The sequence below is a fragment of the Ochotona princeps genome, chromosome 15 (assembly GCF_030435755.1).
Source record: "Ochotona princeps isolate mOchPri1 chromosome 15, mOchPri1.hap1, whole genome shotgun sequence".
Classification (NCBI taxonomy): domain Eukaryota; kingdom Metazoa; phylum Chordata; class Mammalia; order Lagomorpha; family Ochotonidae; genus Ochotona; species Ochotona princeps.
In genome coordinates, this window is record NC_080846.1 from 55844563 (window position 1) to 55863719 (window position 19157).

Consider the following 19157-nt stretch of genomic DNA (forward strand, 5'->3'; position numbering starts at 1 on the left):
CATTTACATATGTATATAAAATCAAAAGTTTTCTGAGACAAAAACACAGATACTTTTTAAAGTTCATGTAAAATGACTAGGGATAAGTTTGTCACTAAAAATTCTTTAAAATCAATGCAAGTTTTCAATAGTATGAATTTTTTTCTATAAAATGGTTGGAAACACATCTCTCTCCATTTCCCTCTATCCCTCTGCCATTCTGTTACTTTGCCTGTCTGTTGCGGTCTGCTGGAGTTGCTATCATGGGTACGGCGAAGGACCAAACGAAAAGCACCGACACACGGAGACCATGATGGTGTTACAAGTGCTGGGAGCCGACTCTCTTCTCAGCCGTCCTCACAAGCCTCTTTTATTACCCTATTATCTCCTCTTTCTTCCAAGCCCATCAACAGGACAATAGGACGCCACTGAGTCTGCAAAGGCCAGGTGCTACTGCCTTAGGCCCAATTCCTGAGTGCTCAGCTTAAGGCGTGTAAATCAGCTCCACAGCCCACAACATATTCCCCCTTCTGTATTAAAGCAGACTTGAATGCACCTGTCTTAGGTTGTGGACTCTCAGGTTATCAGCCTTACCCGTCATCGGGAACCTCCGTAGCATGACGGAGACCCTGTCCTAGGTTGGTCAGTTCCCGGTCCATCTCACCCGTCACTGGCTGCCATTCAACGCCTTGTCTGCTGCAGCTGCTCAACCATACTTGGGGAGGCTGGTAACCCTGTTCCAAGGCTGGGAGTGAATATCAGCTCAGTAGCAAAGAACAAACAGCAGTTTTCGGGCTTGGGAAAACAAAGCACTTCACAGGTGAAACATACATTAAAGGCACAATGGGCGACAAGAGGCCATAAACTTAGGAGTAACTTAGCTCAGTAACAATGAGCAGACAGCAGTTCCCAGGCTTGGGAGAACAATTAGCACTTGCACAGTTGATAAAACAGAAATGCATACAATACAACAGAAAGGCATACGATGGGTACAGGAGGCCTAGACCAAATCTAACAGCATCTGCTATTTCTTTTCCAATAAATCAACCCATAGTCCAGCATAGTCCAGTATGCCCACCCGCTCATGTTCTTCCGTAAAGTCCTGTTGTTCCGTAACTCTGGCAGTTTGTTCTGCAACCTTGTTCACTGTCACCACGGTAGCTGGCGGCAGAGGCTGTTGATGTACTGGCTATGATGGTCGTCGTTATGCCAAAGTCTCTTTTATACTTATCAGGCCGACATAGGCCTCTCCGTCAGTCCCAACAGAAACAGGCGGGATTCAGGGCAGCTGCAGGATAACAGCAGAATCGCAATTGCCATTCCAGCATGCTGTCAGGGTGTACTGGAACTTGGTGTTATTCCTTTCAGAGGCATCTCCTGTACTTAAGAAAGAAGTATAGGGATAACACAAGCAAACACAAGCTTTAAATTCAAAGAGCTAAGGTTCACTCACAAGAGCGAGTCCTCAGGTTCAGAGGAAAGAAGGAACTAATCCTCTGCCATAGTGGCAGGAGGAAAAACAAGAGAGAAAAACCCGTAGTTTCCTCTCAAAGCTGTTTCTCCAAAAACAAAGAAAATTCCTGGTTTCCAAGGTACCTGGTCTAGGCACAAAAGGCCAGAAAGGTGTCACTGGCCAACTTCCTTGGTCCCTTTCAAATGACAAAGAGGCCAGTCTGAAGCCCTCCTCCTTGGCAATGCCTGGAGAAATGGGCTGAGGCTTCAGGTGGGGAATAGAAATGCAAATGTTACCCTTGTCTGTTGGGGAAGTAAGTACCTGTTAAGATAAGCATTTATCCTGGGACAGACATGCTCTGGTGACTCCAAGACAAGGTGGGGAAAATATAAACAAAACAAAAGGAGTTTCAAATCAAAGCACGGATGGGTAATAGCAAGGCTCAATACTTCCTCCCCCATCCCACATGCCTCTCAGAGAACAAAGTCCAAAGCCACTGATAAACTTCGGCTTTGCCATCAGTCAGGGAATACGCTGCAGAACAGCGACAAAATACTGATATACTTATGTTAAATATAAAGGCCTAATATACTTGCTTGTCCTGTTGATCTTCCGACTCAAATGCCATCATCTTGTCCAGTATCCGAGCTCTCACAAGACTCTGCAGCAGAAGCTTGCCGGACAAGCCTCTCCGGAATCCACCTCGGACCATTTTCATTTTCTGGGAAAACACAAACTGATCCTCGCCCCCAAATGAGGACGGGATCTGGGCCTTGCCACTTACCAGTCAAGGGGTCCTTCCACATAACATAACCTTTCTGCTTCTGAGACGGATTCCAATGACGATCTGCAGCAGACCGTCCTTCAACATCCAATGTTAGAAAATTTAAAATAAATAATACAAGATTCAAATGATCTCGGGGAGTGCTATATTCCCCTCTCCTGTCAACATATCATGATTTCTCTCAGGAAAGCCTGCCTGGGTATTTCGCCGTGCTGTGTCAAGGCAAAGCTCAAAAGACTCAGATTTCCACATTAGAAAATCACCCCCATCCAGAGCAGCCTTACAGAGCTGTTTCCAATCGGCTGGAGTCAAATTGTTAAGTGCTAAGGCTTCAATCATGGAAACAGTGAAGGGGGCTGATGGACCATATGTGGCAACAGCGTCCCTCAGACTCTTTATGTCCTTAAAGGACAGTGCCAGGTGCTGTCTAATTCTTTGCCCCTGCTGATTCTCTGCCTCAACTACTGGGAAGGTAAAGCGCCTAGCAAGGGTAGCTGCCTCAGAATCTCCCTGCTCCTGTGCTTGCTTTACCGCACGTTCCACAGCTGAAAGAAAAGTTGAGAGCGGGGGTTCAGCACAAGCCCCAACAGTGCATCCACTCTGTTCCTGCCTCAACTGAAGGGAGAGGCGCAGAAGTTGCTCTTGTAAACCTTTTACAACTGTGCTCAAACATGATGGCGCCAATGGCTCAGGCGGCGCAGAGAGCTCTGTGCCTGTCCAAGAGGGACTTTTGTTTGGCACACGCTCTACAGGTGGAGGATCCTTAACAAACTCACTTCCATCCTTTTCCTCCTCAGCCTCCTCAGAAGAGGACCGCGAATCTCCTTTGCGCACTTTCTCCAGACTTTGTCTTGTCTGGGGCTCCTTCTCCTTATTTACCCTGGTTTGTAGCTGTCTCCTACTTTTAAAAGACAATTTCTTACGGCGGGCTTCCACCACTGCTTGACGGGATGACCAAGCAACATTTAGCAAGCGCCAGAGAAAAAAGATGACTACAAAGAAAACAAACCATGGGAATACGTCGCAGACAGTTTCAAAAAAACTCTGCGAGGCCTTAAGCTTAGTGTCGGTGCCTAGTGACTGGAGCAGATCTCGGATTCCCTTAATTACCTGCATTTTAGAGAGTTCTTGCCCCATGATAAATTTTACTTATGCCCCTGCAAAAATTATAAAACCTGCCTCTAGATTTCCGGGGTCCCTCAGATTGTCCTTCGTGCCCCAAGACGGGGAGAAGGTCTGGGGATGAAATTAATTATGCCCCTCTAGAGTTAAATCCTAAACTTGCCTCTGGATTACCGGGATCCCTCAGATTGTCCCTCGTGCCCCAGAACGGGGAGAAGGTCTGGGGATGAAATTAATTATGCCCCTCTAGAGTTAAATCCTAAACTTGCCTCTGGATTACCGGGGTCCCTCAGATTGTCCCTCGTGCCCCAGAACGGGGAGAAGGTCTGGGGATGAAATTAATTATGCCCCTCCAGAGTTAAACCTCCCTCAGATTATCCCTCGTGCCCTACAGGGAGAGGGTCTGGGGATGAAATAAACCTGCCTCTGGATTACCGGGGTCCCTCAGATTGTCCCTCGTGCCCCAGAACGGGGAGAAGGTCTGGGGATGAGATTAATTATGCCCCTCCAGAGTTAAATCCTAAACTTGCCTCTGGATTACCGGGGTCCCTCAGATTGTCCCTCGTGCCCCAGAACGGGGAGAAGGTCTGGGGATGAAATTAATTATGCCCCTCCAGAGTTAAACCTCCCTCAGATTATCCCTCGTGCCCTACAGGGAGAGGGTCTGGGGATGAAATAAACCTGCCTCTGGATTACCGGGGTCCCTCAGATTGTCCCTCGTGCCCCAGAACGGGGAGAAGGTCTGGGGATGAGATTAATTATGCCCCTCCAGAGTTAAACCTCCCTCAGATTATCCCTCGTGCCCTAGCACAGGGAGAGGGTCTGGGGATGAAATCCTAAATTCTAAACTTACTATCATAGATCCAGGGGTCCCTCAGATGTCCTTCGTGCTGTGCCCCACGTTGGGCGCCATTTGTTGCGGTCTGCTGGAGTTGCTATCATGGGTACGGCGAAGGACCAAACGAAAAGCACCGACACACGGAGACCATGATGGTGTTACAAGTGCTGGGAGCCGACTCTCTTCTCAGCCGTCCTCACAAGCCTCTTTTATTACCCTATTATCTCCTCTTTCTTCCAAGCCCATCAACAGGACAATAGGACGCCACTGAGTCTGCAAAGGCCAGGTGCTACTGCCTTAGGCCCAATTCCTGAGTGCTCAGCTTAAGGCGTGTAAATCAGCTCCACAGCCCACAACACCTGTCCTAGAAAGAAAATCCTTTATTTAAAAGTAACATACTTAGGCTGAAAAAAGAGACTATGTAGATAAGTAAAAAAAGGTATAAATTCATGAAAGAAATTTTCCATATACATATGAAAGAAACATCTACTTACACTTCATAACTTTACCATCAAACAATAAATTTTCTTGTTAAACTGGCCCTTTATTGGAGAATATCCTACACAATCACACCTCCAAAAATCCTTTTCTGTAAAATTACAAAAGAATCAGATGATGGCTAACAGGCAAAATAAAATGAATACTGGGGCCCGTGCTGTGGCACAGCCAGTCAGGCCTCCGCTTGAAAGACCTGCATCCTCTGGGGGTATCCAACCAAGTACTGGTGGCTCCACTTCTGATCCAGCTCCCTGCTTATATCCTGGGAAAGCAGTCTGGGATGGCTTAAATTCTTGGGCCCTTGAATCCATACAGGAGACCCAGAAGAAGCTCCAGCTATTGCAGACATTTGGGGAGTCAACCAGAGAGCAGAAGGTCTCTCTTTCTCTATAACACTACATGTCTCTCTTGTAAACATGCCTTTCAAATAAAAGTAAGCCCTAAAAAACTGAAATTAAATGGCATGGTGTGATATCCTAGAAGTTAAAGTCCTTGTTTTGAATGCGCCTGGAACCCATACGGGCGCTGGTTCTAATCCTGGCAGCTCCACTTAATAGGAAATGCATCAAAGATGACTGTAAAAACAAAACGTGGAAAGTGACAGAAAAATAGTAATAAACTCAGTAGACCTCAGAAGCTGACATAAAAATGGGAAGGCCTACAGGCAGATTAATTTGGTAGCACTCCGCAAAAATTAAATAGTCTGAAGGCAAAAAAAAAAAAAAAAAGCCAGCAAGAGCATCACAGAAAAAAAAAAAAAGGAAGAAAGAAGGAGAAGGGAGGAGAGAGGAGGAGGGGGTAAGGGGTAAGGGGAAGGGGGGAGGAGGGAGGAGGAAGGGGGAGAGAGGAAGGAGGGGGAGGAGGGAGGAGGGGGAGGGGGAGAAGGGAGGAAGGAGGAGGAGGAGGAGAAGAAGAAGAAGGAGAAGAAGAAGAAGAAGAAGAAGAAGAAGAAGAAGAAGAAGAAGAAGAAGAAGAAGAAGAAGAATTGGATTGAGCCTCTCATGTAACAAGGCACCACTCGACATCCATATCCAGTATCTCTGATAATGAAGCGGCTCAAGTCTCAGTCCACCCAGTTTCCTCTTTCCAATAAATACGACCCTGAAGAGTCAGTAGGTGATGGTTTGTGTAGCTGGATCCCTGCTGCCTACATGGCAGACCAAGAGTGAGCTCCCAGTTCTGAGTGTTCTGGCTCAGCCCTAAAATTACAATTATCTGGGGAGTAACCCAGGTGGTAAGAACTTTCTCTATCTCCACCTCTCAAATAAAAACATTTTATAAGATTTACATCTCTTGAAAACAGTGTATTGATGAATTATGAATAGGTATATAGGAAACAAAATAATTATGATAAAGAAAATGTTGGGTGAGACAGAAAATGTAATCCTATTACAAGACCCAGATATAGCACTTACAGAACTATAATGCAATTATTGATCATATGTAGTTTCCCACTGAAAAACTATCAAGTTAGTGGGAAAAGAAATACATGTGAATGAGTGTATCTTACCTATATAAATGGGGAAGAAAAGGATAAATATAAAGTCCTCATTTTATCTACCTCCAGAATCATGTGTGCCATTAAACCTCAGATAAGATTTGGATGTAACTGCTATCTGCTGTGATTGCCAAGGTATAAAATATGCTGGTTTACTTTCACTCCAGGAAAGAGTAGCAGAAGAATATACACTCGTGTACCCCTCCCTAAAATATACACTTGCAAGTGGGCAAAGAAAGTGTCCTACTCTGATAATAACAAGAAAAAATATCTACTCTAGGTCTTAATATGTTGTTGGTCACAAGTATGCCCAAAGTGCTTCTAATGACATAGCTGAAAGCTAGAGTCTCTATTGAGTACAAACCTGTTTCAAGCTTTCGTGAAGCTGCAAATTTTCAATCAATACCTTAAATAAATCCAAACGTGTTTGAAAGCTCTCGGTGGTTCTTTTAGCCTAAGTATAAAACATATTAAGTCAGTAACAATTAACATAACACAACAGATCATCTTCATGGACTCCCTAGAATATCCACGTGGACAACAGCTAAAGCATCCTAAAGCATGGAAACAACATGCCAACAAAGGCAGCAACATGCCAACAGAGGCAGCCCAGCATAGCAGGAAGAAAAAACCTAGAATCAGAGTATAGTTCTGCCACCAATTTGCCACGTGACCTTGGACAAATGACATAACCTGTTATCAATGTCCATGAATTGCATAGCAAATTTTGTGAACCATGTATTCTGTATCTCATCCACTAAAAACTAACTTTATGAGAGTTTTTCTGCCTTAATATGTTAAACACCAAGCATCTTCAACAGGTGTCAGTATATAGCAACAGCTTTTCAAATATGTGTATAGTGTTACAATAAACTTTCATCAAGTGCCTTGTGTGTGTATGTAAACTGAAGATCATCTACCTCTGAAACCCTAACATCAAATAGCATTCCTGAATAATAAAAGCAACAACCAAATTTAATTTATTTGCAAAAGCAACAGACCGACAAGTGTCAGACAAATTCAACTTACTGCAGCAATTTGTGATTGGAGGAGTTTTCTTTCATCATCCAGGGTCTGGATGCTTTGTTTTGCCTGGAAAGAAAGTATCAGTTAGTAGAGAAGTATTTACTAAACCCCTCCAATTTTCAAGATGCCACATCTCAACTTTGATACTTCACAACACTTAAGGTACATAATGTACATTACTCCTTACACACATCATGATTTTAACTGCTCATATTTACAATGTCCTAATCAAAATTTTTAATGAATAAAAACTATACAGTGTGTATGTGATCATTCAACATAAATGATTTATATGGCCTACATCAGTAGTGAATGTAGAAAGTTCTGTAAGAAAATATGCAAAAAAAAAAAAAAAAAAAACCCTACTTCACATATGGCATCTAAGGAAGGGAAAACAGAGGATCTGGAAAATGGAGCTCTCCATTTTTTGACCTCTATATTCCTTACCTTTTTGTATAGTACATGTTATACTTTGGCCAATAACATTGCATTTTGAAACCCCATTAGCATATTATAATATTTTCATTAAATACAAAAAGTCTTACCAATGCATTTTGCTCAAAATGTTCAGATTTCTCTTTTTCTAATTGTTTTTCTAAAAAGAAAACGTCATCCTGTTCGTTGAATTTGCAACTCTCCAGCTTTTCATGTGTTTCCTAAAAGAAAAGTCAACTTTGTAAGACTTATGTGGGAATTTGTAGTTAGGGAATCAGGTGACTACACCCAAACACATGGAGTATAAGTTAAGTCTAATTCACAGATCCTAATGATTGTCAGAACAAATTGCCAACAAGCAGGTGCCAACAAGCTTCTTCACAGAGAATAAACAGTTCAGGCTTGCAGGACACACAATCTCTATCACAGTTATTCACACATACTATGTTAATGAGAAACAAAGATAATTCTAACTGAATGAGCAGCATTGTGCCGTAGAACTTTTTTTTTTTTTTTAAACAAAAAACAGGTGGGTGAGAGAGGAAATCCTTGAGCCTAAGGAACTATATCATGAAAAATCAAACAGAAAAAAGAAACTGGTGGAGAATCCACTGTGTAGAGTTTGCCAACCTTTGCTTTAAAGCATTCTAAAACAAAAAAGGTGAAATAACCTAATTCATTATAATGTAATAACATCAAAATTAAATAAAATCAAGATTTCTTCATGATATTTGATATTGAATTAAAATAATTGTACAATTAAAAATTTTAAATAATTATTCCTACTGAATTTTAAAAAATGTAATAAATATGCCTCTGCCATTTGTGAGCCTTCAACAAAGTTGAAAAAACAAAATCAAAAGTTGAAAAAACAAAATCAAAAGTTTCAAATGTAAAGCAAGCAAAAATAATTTTTTTTAAAAAAAGCTCTATTGTGCTGCTGAAAAAAAAGTTATTTTTCCTATCTCTCTAAATTTGACTATTTTTATAGCAATTTTCTGACCTGAATCAGAAATACTCTACCTGCTCTACTGGTTTAATTTTTTTTCTAGATTCAACTAATAAATTTGTGAAAATTCTCACACAGTTTGTATTTAATTATGACTACTACCCCTGAAAATAAATGCTATGTCTTCTTAATTAGTAAAATAAGAAAAAAAATTCCAAAATATCCAATTAGCTAATTTTTCTGATATGTTACATAACTGAAATGCCTTCACAACAGGCTGGCATATTCCATTATTTCAGTTTGTCTACACATATACTCCAGGTTGAGTAAATGTGTTTGCTATTGAGTTTTTCCAGCTCTGTTAGCAAGCCAAATGCCTTCTAAAATTCTTGTCAAACTATTAGTCAATTACTACTAGGATGGTGTTTTAAAGGGTCAGCAAGTATAAGAGGTTATCAATATGCTTTTGATATTATTAGGTAACACAGGAAGAAAGCATTAATAGATATATCATATTTGCAACACAATTTATGCCATCCTTTGCACTGCACAAGGAAATTAATGACAAACAGATGTTCTGATGATGAAAGACATCAGTGATTGAAACTGCCACATGGAATTGAACTCCTACACCAAATTAAAGTGTCTACCACCTTCTAACTTCACATCGGTGGAAGCAGACCTCTTCTGTACTGCGTTATTACTCCCTGCTTTTCACATCCCGATCTTTAAGTGGTAGTGGCATATTCTAGTCACTTAACTTAATCCATCTTAATTGAACTAAAGTGTAGTATATTTTCCTTACAAGGAGTTGAATCACACCAGGCTCAGGAAAGCTGAATCATGAGAATACTCCTCATTCAGTAACCTCAGGTTGGTAACTTCAGACCAGCCATGGGGGAACATTCTTTTTTCCTCAGAACTCAGCAAATGATTTTTGGACAGGCAGTTCTGAAACACTTAGCAGCATATCAATATTTACAATGCAAATCCCTGATCTGATTCTGAATATTTCCCAGTGTTCTGAGGATTACAGAAAGGTAAATACCATTACACAGTTTAGGTAATTTATTGCTGACAACTATTCCTGAAATTGTTTTAATGAATCCTTCGTCTCCTCGTGGAGTAAACTGGGTCCAAAAAAGGAAAAGTCACTTCAGGAATTTTCCAGGAAGGAAGAACAAACAGCTTCTAGTGAGCTCTACCGTGAACTGAATATGCCTCAGTCAAAACATGCTACCTAGCAATGACCTATTTCTAATATTTAACCATTTTTAAGTTATAAAAGCTAAATTATTCTTTCACACCTCTTTGTAACTTACTTTACTGACAATACATTATCTATAAAGTCTATGTTAGTCATCAGCAACAATATTTGCCCCAACTTTCAAAAGGAGGCCATTTGGTTTCTTTACCTTCAAAGCTTGTGCTTTATTGGACTCCTCAACGCTGGAATGTTTCAAAGATGGCTCTAAATTCTCATTCTGAAACAAACCAACACCGTGAGCACAAACTATAAATTATTCTAATAAACATTTACTTATTTGTTTGGAAGGCAGAGCTTCACACAGAGTGAACTTATGAAAACACCTGTTTGCAAGAGCCAGATTAGAAAACCATAACTGAAATACACATAATGAAAAAAGGACTCCCTTATAAAATGTAGGAAAATTATTAAAAGGAAAATATGAATATACTTTTTTAAATGTGAAAAAGCAAGTCCATAAAAAGAAAATTCAAGTGGTTCAAAGATATATAAAGAAACTCATTAGGACAACACAGGGTAAAACCAGAATGAGACAATGTCACTCCTAACACAATGGCTAAAATTAGTAAGAACTGTTCAATGTTGAAGTGAAGAACAGCATAATGCTGTATTACACTGCAAATAAACTATTTACACAAAACTATGAACATAATAATTAGTTTTCTGGCTCTTATTTTTTACTTTCAAAATTGTCTTACCTCTTTATCTGCAAAGCTATGTTTGTCAAGTAGTTCACGTTTTTCTTGTATTATTCCAGAAACTTCCACAGCAAGCTTTTTGTTTTTCACTAAAAACATATAGAAAACTGTAAGTTTTCAGATTATATACAAAAATTATGAGATCTAAAATAGAACAATAAAAAAAAGCTTACCTGTAAAACCACAATTCTTAACCTGAAACAAATTTTGAAAAGATGTTAAAGCAAATATACATTTAGGTAAATCCAAGTTAACTTCTGCCAATGTAAATGTTACAAATAATTTCTCCATGACAAATGCTCTATTTCCAATGAGAAAATCTACATGTGAAAGTCTTCCTTTCAAATTCTTAAATTAAGTAGTAAATAAACAGCTCTGAAATAGTTTTTTGTAAAGATTCCTGTTTCATTTCACTGATTTATTTTCCCGAAACAAATCTGGCACTAAAAGAAATATTTTCAGAAAACTATTATCACATTCCCTAATGCTAACATTCAAAATAAATATGATAAATATCATCAATTGGACACATCTGAACTGATTGTAAAGAAAACAGTAAAGCAAACCTTACTTTTCTTTAATCTTTATCAAATAATAAAGTTAAAAAAATCCATTTTCAACAGCCCCATTAGGGATGAGGAAGGAAATAAAAGAAAACTTAATTCAGCTATGAAATATGGATACAAATAAAATTAAACAAGGAAAAATAGGGTATAATAGAATGCTACAATGGTAAATTAGTGAATCAAAACATTATTTTGAGAAACTCCCTCAAGCTTAAAGGAAAAAAATCAGCCCAACTGCTTAATCCTCTGCCTGCCAGCACTCAGTATCCCATATGGGTGCCAGATCTCATCCTGGATGCTCAGCTTCCCATCCAGCTCTATGTTTGTGGCCTGGGAAAGAACTGAAGGATGGTCCACAGGCTTGGCACCTGTACCCATGTGGGAAACCTAGAAGAGCTTGGATTCTGGCTTCTGATCAACTCCATTCCCACCATGGGTACACTTTGGGGAGTGAACTAGCAGATGGAAGATCATCCTCTTCTCTCCTTGTCTCTGTAAATCTGCCTTTTGCAATAAAAATAAATAAATCTTCAAAATTAAAAAAAAATAAAAAGGAAAAGAAAAACAATACCTGAAAAACATTAGTTCAAAAAGAGAAAATAATTTTTAAAATAAAGAAAAAATTTCTCCATGTTTACAAAAAGACAATCCTAACTTTGAGTCTGCAGAAGTCTAAAGGATAGAGAAAAGGAATTTTATGGCTAGACGCATTATATTCAAAGCAGAATAACAAGTTAAAAGATCCTTAAAGAGCCCTTATGATGCCATAGTATGTTATGCTATCATCTGTGATAGCAGCATCTCATATGGACACTGGTTGCTCTATTTCAAATCCAGCTCCTTGTGAATGCACCCAGGAAAGCAGTAAGAGGTGGCCCATGTTATTGGGCCCATGCACCCACTTAGGACACTGGAAAAAGCTCCTGGCTCCTGTCATCTTTGGGCCTGGCTCGGCCTCACTGGTTGTAGCCAAAATTTTGGGAGTGAACCAGAAGATGAAAAAATAACTCCCCTCCCTCAGTCTTCATCTCCCCCTCCAACTATGCCTTTCAAATAAATCTTTCTTTCACCATACCTTTTAAAACTATTTTCTGTAATGTTTCTGTAAATGATGAAGAAATCAGAGACACATTCGGAGATAGATGTGCAGTATAAGGAAAGTGAGAGAAAGAGAAGCTTGCGTTTTTATCTATGTTCATCAGGAGAGAGTGCAACCCTTCCTGCTGCATAGCTCTCTTGACCCAGGAAAGGAAGTGGCTGCGTGATGTCACCCTCAAGTTCCACAGGAAAGGAGCATATCTTGGAAACGGGATCAGTTTCTCCAAGAGATCAGCAGCTCCATTTACAGTCCAATTCCATGACTGACTTGGGAAGCAGCAAATGGTTGCTCAAGAATTTGAATTCCTGGCACATATGGGGGAAGACACAGATGCAATTTCTGGGCTGCATTCTGACCCAGGCTTTAGTTATTACAGCCACTTGAAGAATAAACCAGTCATTACAAGATTAATTGCTTGTTCCCTCTATTTCTCTTGCTACATTTCAAATAAATGTGGGTTTTTTTGTTTGTTTTTGGTAAGTGGAAGAAGTTAATAAACTAAGCTTGAAGAAACTAAGTATATCAATTATCAGTAACCATAATAAACTTCTGAACTTGACCTACTGATGGAAAACAGTCTGGTAAGATGGTCACAATCCAAAGGAGAGGACTTGGGTTCAATCTCCAGCTCTGCCTCCTGCCTCCATGGTCCTGCAAATACAAACCAACCACAGGAGGCACCAGCAACAGCTCACGTATTCAGGCCATGCTACTCATGCAGGAGGCTCTGATTGGGTTCTCAACTCACAACCACAGCTGGCCCATCCCTAGCTGTTGGAGGCATCTGAGCAGTGAAATAGTAGATTGGATATTTCTTTTGGTCTGTATGTCTCTCTGTGTTTCTTTCTCTATCTCGCTATTTATTAAAGTTTTAAAAATAGAGAAAAAAAGAAATGAAAGAATTTTGGTATTTTAATACTACAGAAAACTTCTACAGGAAATTCTTTCAAAATCTTGTACTTACAAAATTGTTCTGAATGCCTTTGGTTTTTATATTAGACATAGAACATAAGCGATTGTCTTTCCTAAAAGGAATGCACATTTCTTATATTAGCTGTTCAGCTAAGAGGATGAACTTTTTTTAGTATAGCATTGTTTACTTACACATTGAAAAATTCTCCACAAAAACATGAAAATTAGAAACCATGCAACAACAGTTACATAGATCTTCCAGTCCCATGGAAAACCACGAGAATCTTGACTTTGTCCAATAGTATCAGGTAGCGTAATCAAAACCTTAAAGACAAAGGAAATTAAGTTCTTAAAATGCAATTTAGGTAATAAGTACTGATTACAAACACAGTTACAACTCTATATAGTCAATTCCCTCATTTTCTTTTGAGGAAACAAAATCACCACACAGAAGGCACTGCAGGATATTTTTCTGCAAACTTCTACCTACAATCACTCTACAATAAAGAAGTGCAATAGAGGGAAAGGCAATGATTTCTTAAACTGGAAGCATACAGATGTGTTCCCATAGCTTCGAAACGAAAGAACAGAAACAAAGAAGGCCAAAAAAGAAGCTGAGTGACCTAAGTTCTCTTACTTTTTAACACCAATGGGGTTTTATATATAAATTATACTGTATTTTACACAAAATATATTCCTACTGGAAAGAAAACATTTATCTGAAGCTTGCAAATAGACGTTGGGGAGTGGATATTTTTGTTTAATGAAGAAGATACTCACATTCCACAGAATTACCTTGCTCAATTCCCAGTTCCAGGTACTGACTCCAGCTTGCTGCTAATGCAGACTATGGGAGGCAGCAGTGATGGCTCAAGTAACTGAGTTCCTGACCCCACATTGGAAACCTAAGTTGTATACATGACTCCCAGCTTCAGCCCCAGACACAGCAGACACTCAGGGAGTAGAGAAGCAAGTGAAAGCACTCTCATTCTGACTCGATCTCCACAACTCTCAAACAAATATCTCAATTAAAAAGTTTAAAAACCAATGACAAGTTGGGCTTGGCGGCGTGGCCTAGCGGCTAAAGTACACGCCTTGAAAGCCCCGGGATCCCATATGGGCGCCAGTTCTAATCCCAGCAGCCCCACTTCCCATCCAGCTCCCTGCTTGTGGCCTGGGAAAGCAGACAAGGACGGCCCAAAGCATTGGGACCCTGCACCCGTGTGGGAGACCCAGAAGAGGTTCCAGGTTCCCGGCTTCGGATTGGCGCACACCAGCCCGTTGCGGCTCACTTGGGGAGTGAAACATCGGACTGAGGATCTTCCTCTCTGTCTCTCCTCCTCTGTGTATATCTGACTTTGTAATAAAATAAATAAATCTTTAAAAAAAAATGACAAGCTTGGGTTTAAAGTTCTGTTTTAAAGAACTCATTTTATTTGCTTCAGAAGTAGAGTGAAACAGACAGAGATAACTCTTCTATCCACTTCCCCCAATCACAAAAGCAGAAGAAGCTAGGAATGACCAAATCAAATATCTACAACAACATCTCGGTCTCCCACATGGGCTGCAGCAGTCCAAACACATGGGCCAGCTTCTGCTTCTTTCCCATGTACATCAGAGTAAGTAGATCAGAAGTGGAACAGCCAGTATTTCAGCATAGAATGGCAATGTCATGATTCTGGTCCCTGTGTTTAGATTCTGAACCCCTGCATCCAAACTCTATAGGTTTCTCTGATTATCTATGATGGGAATGAAACATTTGGAACACTCAGGTAATTCAGAGCGTGAACGGTAGTCATGCCATAACTGTGACCTTGTAAATCATTTCTTCCCCCCACCCCTACCATAGGTCTTGGGCACAACACAGCTCAAGACTTCCAACATTGTTTCTGTGCTTCAACTTTCTCTGGGTCAGCTTATCACCCATCATCACTCAATAATATTTTTCTGTTGTTTTTTTTGCCAAGCCGCAGATGCTACTCTACCAAAAACAAAGGAGGCAGGTAGGAGAAAGAAGGAGAATAAAAACACATTTTAAAGAGTCTTCTGAAGTACAAGGTTAGTTCTTTCCAGGTTTCAATCCAAAATCTCTACAGCAACTGTTCACTTGCTAGGAACTTTCTGCCTAAAAAAAATACCCTTTAATAAGTACTCTCCCCTCCAAAATCATTTTTCTAACTCTAATCCCCACACCCAGGTTGCTGTCTATAGTTCATTAACCTATACCAAATAAATAAACCTGATAATACTTTTTTGTGGGGGGAGACAGAAAAAGAACAACAACAACAAAAAAAGAAAAACCAAACTAGTTCTCACCTAGTTTTTCACTCTCCAAATGCCTGCACTTGAATGCCTAGAGTGCCACAGCCAGAAAGCTGGCAGTTATTCCAGATCCTTTTTCTCCCTCATCCCTAATTAAAGCAATATCCATTTTAATTTCCAATGCTTAAATATATCCTCATTCATTGTCCCCTATCACTGCAGCTCTATCTTCAGTTTTGCTTCTCTGACATCTAACCTACATCCTTACCTAGGCTCAGGAAGGCCCAGGTCTAACTCCTGAAAAGGCTTCAAACAGCTCCCCAATGCCAGCAAGCATGCCAACATATCAGTTCCTGAGCCCACTCGCCACTAACACAGCTGCTTTTTACCTTAAAGCACTGCTGTGCTTCACGCCTGCACTGCTTAAAACATTTCCTCAGCCCACAGACTTCCATATTCAGGAGAATGTCAGCTGCCCAGCCTATAAGTTTCCCTAGCAGGTGTGTATGCTTCAGTAAGCATTTGATTTTTTAATGCTAGTGATCTGTTCTAACTGCTGTCTTCTTCTCCTTGACACCTTGATACTGGTGGCCAAAACTTTGTTACTTCACTCAGAATACACACACACACACACACACACACACACACACACACACACACACCTCCCTCACGCTACAGTGCAATAAATGAAAGAACAGCGTAATTACATCTGCCTCAATGTTTAGTCTTTTAAAAATATTAGTGTTTTTTTCAAACTTGGAAATATGCAACAAAGACAACTATACACGCTGAAAGGGAGGAGGTCTCTGTTACCTCATAATGAACTGAACCAAAAAAAAAAAAAAAAAAAAGTAACGCTGGGAATTGACAATCACTAAGCTTTAACAATCTCCTTTCTGTTAACAAGACAAAGATAAAACAGGGTGAAGAATCTCACTGAGAAGCACCTCAGGGGCACTCCTCATTGAAGATAATGAGATATAATCCCAAACTTTCAACTGAGTTCAAGTGTCCTTTCAATACAAGAGGTTTCATCACTAAATTGATTTGGGGAGATTTGTCCTCAAAATTGTCACAGTTGGAAAAATCATGTGTCATGGATCCCTGCCCAAAATTTAAAACAAACATAACAAAAAGGCCACTTCATTTGACACTCTGAAACCATTCCCTTACTTTGTGATATCCAATAAACCAATAAACCAATGAAGCTCCCTCTTCATGTTCCTGATACCCAGGTCCTGCTCTGCCATAGGAATAAACCACCCAATACACCTGGCCATAGGTGAGGGCTCGCCTCAGACCCTGTGGCAACAGTGGCTCAGATCACAAAACCCTCATGGCGCCCAGACTCACGTCGTGTAGCTCATCCAGGAACCACCCCACATATGAATGAGGGGTGGCCCCTGGCGGCTCCATGAAGCAAGGCAGCTTCAGTGGTCACCACCACATCCACGGCCTCGCAGCAAAGAACACTGATTTTTTTTCTGAAATCTAAACCTGGCAACCGGAACGTACCACTGCAGAGCCAGCTATGGGGGACCAGGGAGAGCCAGGGAAAATGGATCCCACAGGCCTGTGGTGTCACATCACACAACTGCTAGGGTGTCATGGCCCCTCTATTAAACTTTCTATTTCAGGATAATGCAGGTCTGAATCCATCCCACTAGAGCCTGTGGCATACCCCCTTCCCACCATCCCACCCCCTCCCCTCTATGTAAATGGAATCATCCAACTGCCACTGTGAGGTCAGAGGCACAGGCTGGCCCCTCCATCTTAGAGAGAGGCTCTCTTAAATGGGCAGATGCTATTCCTGGGTATGCCCCCCAAATCCAGGAAGATAAAGTATTTGGGTCTGGAGAATCTAATTGGGCCTCAGGTCCTGAGTTGTAGAGTATGCTACACAGCCAGAAAGATTGGGGCTTTGGCTCAGAAACTCAGGCCTTGGGAAGCTGTGGTGGTGGCTGCCAAGCTACTTCCAAGGGTCTCACGGTGCAGCTCCATGGGGTGATTACAGTGTACCTGCCTTGACCCAGCAGCCCAAGCCAGCCCAGACCTGAGCCTCAGCAGCTGGTCAACAGTAACAGAGGCACAACACAGGGACAGCCTGTAAATGTCCAAGTGCTATCAGGAAGCTGGTCAATCATGGCACTCAGGGGGTGGGAGGAATCTGTGAGCTCCATTCTACATGTGGCCATTCTGGGAAAAGGGGCTGGCAGGGACCCATTAAGAGGCATCTTCTTGCCATCTGAGGATGTGTTGCCACTGTACTTCCAGCTCTGAGCCCTGAGCCAGATCTAGGACCATGCCAGAGCACAGAAATGGGAAGCCTGATTTCTGTTGAAAGTCTCCGGCTCTCTAGTCCTGAGTCCTCAAACACTCACCTGCCCACTTGCCTGACCATGTGCACAGATCAGAACACAGGAGTCTCCCTGCTGATCAAGTAGCTGAGGGGGTGTGGCATGCAACACCTGCTTGCTGGGCTCCCTGCAGAAAAAATGTGGTGAGTTAGAGATGCTTTTGTCCATGGGTGCCCTCCTCTTCTAGATGTTCCCTGAGCCACTTCTTCCAATCAAGCTGGACATTCCACTTGGCATCAGCATGATCACCTGCTCTGGGCATTGCCTGGAGGGGCTTTCTGGCACCAGGGGAGGAAGCAATGCAGGAGAGATGAGGGTATCCAGTGCCCTACAGAACCACAGGGAAGACCCAGGACCCAACCAATGATCACAGATATGGTCCAGCATACCAACAAAAACTTGTGTTGAGAACTTTCAATGGATCTCAGGAAGGGATTTGAGATCCACAGCAAGGTCATTACCAGTTCAGTATCAGGTCCCCACAATGATGGGCAAGAGGACAGCCCCTCTCCAAGCCCTCCCCATTTCCTAGGATGAAGAGCTCTCAGCATGAGAACCAGGTGCTCACAAAGTCTTTTTATTTATCAAATCAATTTCCTTTTCCAAAAAAAAAGGTTTTTTAAATGCTTGAGATAGGTATATCAATTTCACCATTCAAAAATAACGGGCTGGTTGTAGGCCACAGAGTGAAGAGAATATAAATGTAAAAATGGAAAGCCTTGGAACTGGTATTGTGACACAGCAGGTAGTGCTGCAGCCTGTGGTGCCTGCATCTCATGCAGATGCTGGTTCAAACCTTGGATGCTCCACTTTCAATCTAGCCGGCATGGTGTTTGGGTCCCTGCTCCCAATAAGAGAGACACAGATGCAGCGCTTAGCTCCAGCTTTCGCCTGGCCCAGCCCTGGTCATTACAACAAACGGGCATGAATTGGAGCAGACAGAATAATCTCTCTCTGCATCTGTCTTTCTCTAATTTGGACTTTTTAGATAAATTAAACAATAAAGATCAGAAGCCTTTGTTGTGCTGCAGTGTGTTAGGTTGCTGTGTGGGACGCCCTCATCCCATGTTGGAATACATGTGATCTGATCTAGTTCTGTCTCCTCTGCAGTGTCGCTCTAACCTAGCTTCCTGCTAATGCACAGGAATAAGAGGAGCATGTGACGGGCCAAACACTGGCTCCTGGAGTCAGCCAGGTCCAGCTGCAGCTGTTGTCATCCACTGGGGAGAGAAGTAGCAGATGGATGGTGTGTGTGTGCACGTGCATGCGTGCAGGTTCACATGCAGCTTTCCCTCTAATTTTTAAGGAAGCAAATAAAAATGCAGCTTTTCAGAAATGGGGAGAGTTTAAACTAGTTAAAATACTTGCTGTTTTAAGTGAGCAATACAGAGTGGACAGAGAGCAGATGTGCATG